Source organism: Euprymna scolopes, chromosome 4 (assembly GCF_053919585.1).
Source record: "Euprymna scolopes isolate OS-2025 chromosome 4, ASM5391958v1, whole genome shotgun sequence".
Taxonomy (NCBI): Eukaryota; Metazoa; Mollusca; class Cephalopoda; order Sepiida; family Sepiolidae; genus Euprymna; species Euprymna scolopes.
The window spans coordinates 80,618,721-80,624,816 of record NC_136485.1 but is presented as its reverse complement, the minus strand read 5'-3'; positions in this window follow the sequence as shown (position 1 = coordinate 80,624,816).

Sequence of the window (6,096 nt, the reverse complement as noted above, 5' to 3'; positions counted from 1 at the left end):
AACATTAAATTTTCGCATCAACCAGGTATATTGACAAAAATAACACACACAAAAACAAAAAAGAATTTAACGTGGAGCCGAAAAACACTGTTCTACATTACACATGGCGGAGGAAAGAGCACCAAATAACTAACCCGGGCTTATAGATATCTTGAGTAAAATCATTTCCTTAAAAAGAATGTTCGTAATTGTGTGTCCCGACGTAATTTGTGCGGAAAATGAGAAATATTTAGCTGATAACTATTTGATGATGAGTGCAAAATAGTCACTGAAAAAAAACAAACAAAAAACAATTGCATAAACACAATTACATAAAAAACAATTACATAAAAACAATTACATAAAAAACAATTACATAAAAAACAATTACATAAAGAGACACTTTAAATAAATAAACAAGACGAAATATTCATCATAATTTTTAACAGAATATTTAGCTGACAATAACACTTTTTTCTAGAAGATCGAGTTGCAATTTTTCTAATAAATCTGACAAATTTATTTAAATTAATATATAGAATATCATAACATTATTAAATGATACATAATAATATAGACAGTACCGAAGTATATCCCGATGTCGCAATAGTTTTATCGAATTTGTGAACCAAAATTTATGTTTAATTTAAATCTTGCTGATGTTAGATGGAATTTAGCCTACTAAGACAAACAAATGCGACCGGAGAAGAGGTACATTTGCTAGTATTAATAATAAAATATTTAACTGTGTTTTCCGCCTTTTCTGGAATCCAAATGTGGCCTGAAAGTCTGTGAGTTTTTTTTCTTACAAAGAGAACAGTGAAATATAACGCGAAAATAAAAGTTAAAATGTTTACAAATTGAATAAAATATTAAAACAAATATAATACACTATAAGCTTCGAACGCAATAACGAAAGAAAACGAGAAGGTTTCAAAGAGCCTGCATATCATTTCCATTTCGGAACCATGAAAATCGAAGAATGTTATTTCTCTGAAACAATTTTTATATTGTTTTTCCTCTTAGAAGGAGCCAACACAAATCGGTTATAGCTTTGAAGTATAGACATTTTCTATGGTAGGCACGAAAACAATTGCCCGCCTTTACCAGTTGTTTGAGTATATAGCTTATAGCCCCATAGATAGAAATTTACTTATATAAAACATGCACGCATATATATATATATATATATATATATATATATATATATATATATATAACAAACTTAATTCGGCAAAACGCAATTCACAATTGTTAACAGAGACATGTAAAGATGAACACGTATATATATATATATATACATATATATAAGAGTAAATAGTTAATAAAACATGTTAAATACTTTGAAAAAGAGTTAAAAACATATATTATCTGAAAAGGAAACACGTAATAAGTGGATAGTCCTTAATCCGCGTAGTTTCGGAGAAATACTTTCCTTCTCATCAGAGGGTTGGAATTAGCAAAATGCGGAATCGGATTTTGCATACAAAAGTATTTGATGAAACTGCAAGTAACTCAAAGATCTTACTTGATTACAAAAAGTGAAGCAGAGTGAATATGGTGAAGAAAAAGATGATTTCACGTGAATGGATAGTCAGGTGAAAGGTAGGGTATCCAATGACGCTAAAATCCAAAAATGTAAGTCCAAGAAAGTTAATTAAATTTTCCATTCGCACAAGTAAAATCCAAGGAAATCGCGTAATTGGAAGATGGTCCAAAATAATCTAAAAGACCGAAATCCGTGGAATAATTCACAAATATGTACAAGGAAACGGAGGAAAAATTCCAATAATAATAAAAGAAAAATAAGATATGCTTTAAACACGGCTACCGAGAGCAAAGTGTAATTTAAAAAAAAATCAGTAAAGAAGAGAGAGAGAGAGAAAAAAATAAATAAAAAAATGAATAAAAAAAGATTAAATGGTGATAGAATTAAATATAAATTAGAAAAGCAAGTGCCAAAATGACCCAGACAGGATAACGTTAAAAGGCGCAAATAATATAGGGCAAACACAAACACACACACACACACACACACACACACACACATATATATATATGCATATAAAATATATATATTCATAAAACCAAAATAAATAAAAATGTACATGCATGAAAGACACGAAAAGATATTTGCTGAGTTTATTCAATCTTTTATTGGAAAAATGGATTTAGGAGAGAAGAAAGTAGTTGTCTTATTCTGAACTTACTAGATTAAGCAATAAGTGACGCCTACGGACAGAGATCGAAGTCGGCATTAATCAAAATAATATATTCAAGCGTATTTTGTTTTTTACAAAGGAATAACCACTTATAAAGGCCCAGAGGCCACTCGTGGATGAGGAGAAATAAGCGTACACTGGTTAATGGGACAATGTCATAATAACTATTAGTAGTGGAAATTTGGTAAATTGGATTGCTTAAAGGGAACGGCTCATCAAGAACTTGTTTACGTTGGACTTGAAGACGGCCATATTATAGTTGGCTGGAAAACTGCCAAAATGAAGAGAGTTGCACAGGTGTGCAGTTCTAAGAAAGAAACTTCGTTCATGGAATCTACGATTAGGTTTAGGTACAGATAAAGATTGGGGGAAATTATTGATAGTGTTTTCAGCTAGACGAGTGTTTCTTGTGAAAGTTTGGCGAGGGGGGACAATAGGTTGGAGCTCAGACGAGCACGCCATAAATTTCTCTGCAACCTCTCTTCTCTGAGATAGAGGTTGCAGAGAAGAGAAAAGGGATTCCCGCACTAGGCTACAAATCTGTTTTGAACACTGTCAAGGCAGTCTAAGGTATTTCTAGCAGTTCCTGATCAGATCTGGCAACGGTGCTCCATCCTCGGACATACTTGCCTCTTATATAGGTAGAGAATTGCATCAGCAGTGAGATATCTACTGCATAAATAGAAGGACCCCACCATTTTCCAGCATCCTTAGCAACAGATTTGATGTACGTGTTCCATTTCAGATCAGTAGTAACGGTCAGCCCAGGAATTTGTCAAAACATAGAGCCTCCTCAAGATGAGAGCACTTTATTACAATTGATTCCGGGTGGGGATCAGAACGTTGATGATGTAAAGAAAGAACTTTGGTTTTAGATGCATTAAAAGTAACCAGCCACTTCTTTGCTCATTGCACCATTTGCTCAAGCTCAAAGGAGAGCGAATCAGAGAGAACTTGGTCATTAATGGTCTTTGATGTACTGCCATAGATGGTAGTGTAATCAGCATAAATGTCTACGAATGATGTGATTTGGAACATCATTGATGTAGATTAGGAAGAGAGTTGAGACAGGATGGACCCCTGAAGGACTCCAGCAGTTGGACTGCCTGCTAGTTTATTTATAAAAATCCAAATACTGATATACAATTTATCGACATTTGTGCAATCCAAATACAGTTAAATGATATTTGATATTCAAGAGAACAATTCGTCTGAAACAAGGCCCGAAACTGTGCCAAAAACATCAGAATCAATAATAAAGTCATATAATTAAAACGTAAGCATATATATATATATATATATATATATATATATATATATATATACATATATATATTTAAGCACGTATATATATGTGTATATATATGTGTGTATACATATATATATGCTGGATGAAATAGAAACATGAAGTTCTGTATATTCTATCTGTATTTCCCTCTTTCCCTCCCTCTCTGTACACGCATACACACATATCTATTAAGTTATACAAATATATTCATAGAAATTAAGTTACATGGAGGTTTCCGCGTTTTATACTCGTAAGACATGTCAGGTGAAAATGCATTTTAAACTGACGATTTCCATAAAACAGAAAAAGAGAACGATCATATTGTAAGACGTCTTTCTATTCAGTTAACATGATCAAGACGTTTTTGCGCTTTAATGCCATAAATGTACTAAGCTTTAGTAAAGTATTGAGCAATGATTAAGTAAATACAGAATATCGATACATATTGTGTATATATCTTTACAAATTTTATAACTTTATATATATATATATATATATATATATATATATATATATATATATATAGAGAGAGAGAGAGAGAGAGAGAGAGAGGGGGAGGGAGAAAAAGAGAGAGAAAGATAGTAAGAAATGGCGGAAAGAGATTGAGGTAACCTGGGAATAAGATGAGCTTATATTTAAAGGACCATTTTAGATATAGAAGAAAACGCCGGCTAGTTTTTAAACTGGATCATGTGAAACCGAATACAAAGACACCTTGCAATATTATCGTTCTCCGTCTTTTCGTGTTTTTCCCCATGTTTATTTTTATCTTGTTTACCTGCAAGTCCTGCGACGTGATCTGAACTATACCAACGCGGCAGTTGATGTGCGACTTGTCGTGTAATTGCCGAAACGAATCGCCTTTAATGTGCCGACTTCGCCTCGACTGCGCGGACAACACAACTCAATCAAACCGGAAGACGCGCGATAGGAAAAGCGAAGAGAGAGGAAAACTCAAAACAAAAGACGCATGCGCATAGTCATCGTGGCGTACAGAATTTCAGTTTCTTTTATCTTTGCATCTGCGTCTCGTTCTCCATCTCGTTTTTTATCTTTACCTGAGTTGGCCATTTGTTTTTGCTGAGTGAATTCACTTACATCTCCAGTCACTATTGATGCATTGTTTTCACGTGGTGATTTTCATGATCAACATTCATATTGACATGATCTAGTCTTTTGTGCAGTTTTCGCCATGCAACTTGATAGCATGTTCGATGGTCATATATATAAGAATAAATTCACAATATAGCATAAAAAGAAATGGTGTAGAGACAGATTGTGTTAAAGACAGAAAAGAAAAACAATTAAACATAAAAAGAAATCAACGACAGATTATCGGTTTCGTACAACATTTAAAATTTGGACATTTTTTTCTTAAAAAAATGAAATTTAGTCACTTTGTATAATAGTACTCGTAAGTTCTAACGAGACTTATTAATCTTTCGTTTGATTTATTTGCTCTTGTTTAACTGTTTTCCTAACTGTCTTTTATATAATTTAATGGGCAAAGGTATCAACAACCACAAAAAAATACCCACACACACACACACATACATATATATATATATATATATATATATATATATATATATATATATATATAGTAATTTATAAAATATATATGGCGATTAAGCTACACTGAATATTCCGCGTTTCATCCACTCTAGGACTCTTCAGGCTTATGCGCGAATTCTGTGATTGTTTGTCGTTTTTATATGCTAATCTTCTATTGAGATTTTAGTAAGCCAATCAGCTTTCTAGTATCCACCACGCCCTTCCTATCAGCCAATTAGCATGCATTTATCAGACAAAGGCCTATTTGCCTCTGGTTGACCTGTTCCTTTGTGTGTGCTCTGTTTAGTTTCTTGATCTATTTTAAAACTAGGTTAGTGTTTTTTAATGTTAGTTTATATATATATATATATATATATATATATATATATATGTGTACATACACATATGCACATATATACATATATATATACATATATGTGTGATCGTTTATGTATATTCACGTTTATTTAATTTCTTTCTTTCTTTATTTTCTATTGTTTTTGTTAGTTTTTAAACTATTTTGTATCGCCATCCTAGAGTAAATTTTATCTTGTGAACACAGTTATTTGCTATTTCTCTTCTACAATTTAATAGATGTTGCGGTTCTTTAAAGTACAGGATAACATTTTTTTCATGAGGCATAATCTACATGGGTCGTCTATATATTTTATACTTTACTAACTAGCTCTACCTACGTATTGAGCACTTTTGAAGTAAATATTTAAAGTTTATGCATAAATCTATACTTTCGTATATTAATTTTATGTGAGTAAATTAAGTATATATATATATATATATAGTCTTATTTCTAGTATTCCAAATTTTACTGGGTTTATGGTTAGGGTTAGAGTAAGCTTAAAAATTATCATATTTCATAATTGAGCATTCATATATTGTTATCGCAAAGCATATTAAATTGATATAGGTAATTAGTGGTAACATTGTATGATAATTTGTTTGAAATTGTTTTTATGGAGATACGAAAATAGGTACATATATAAATTAAAAAAATATTTTGCAAGGATAAGATATAGGTAAAATAATTTTGCTTGT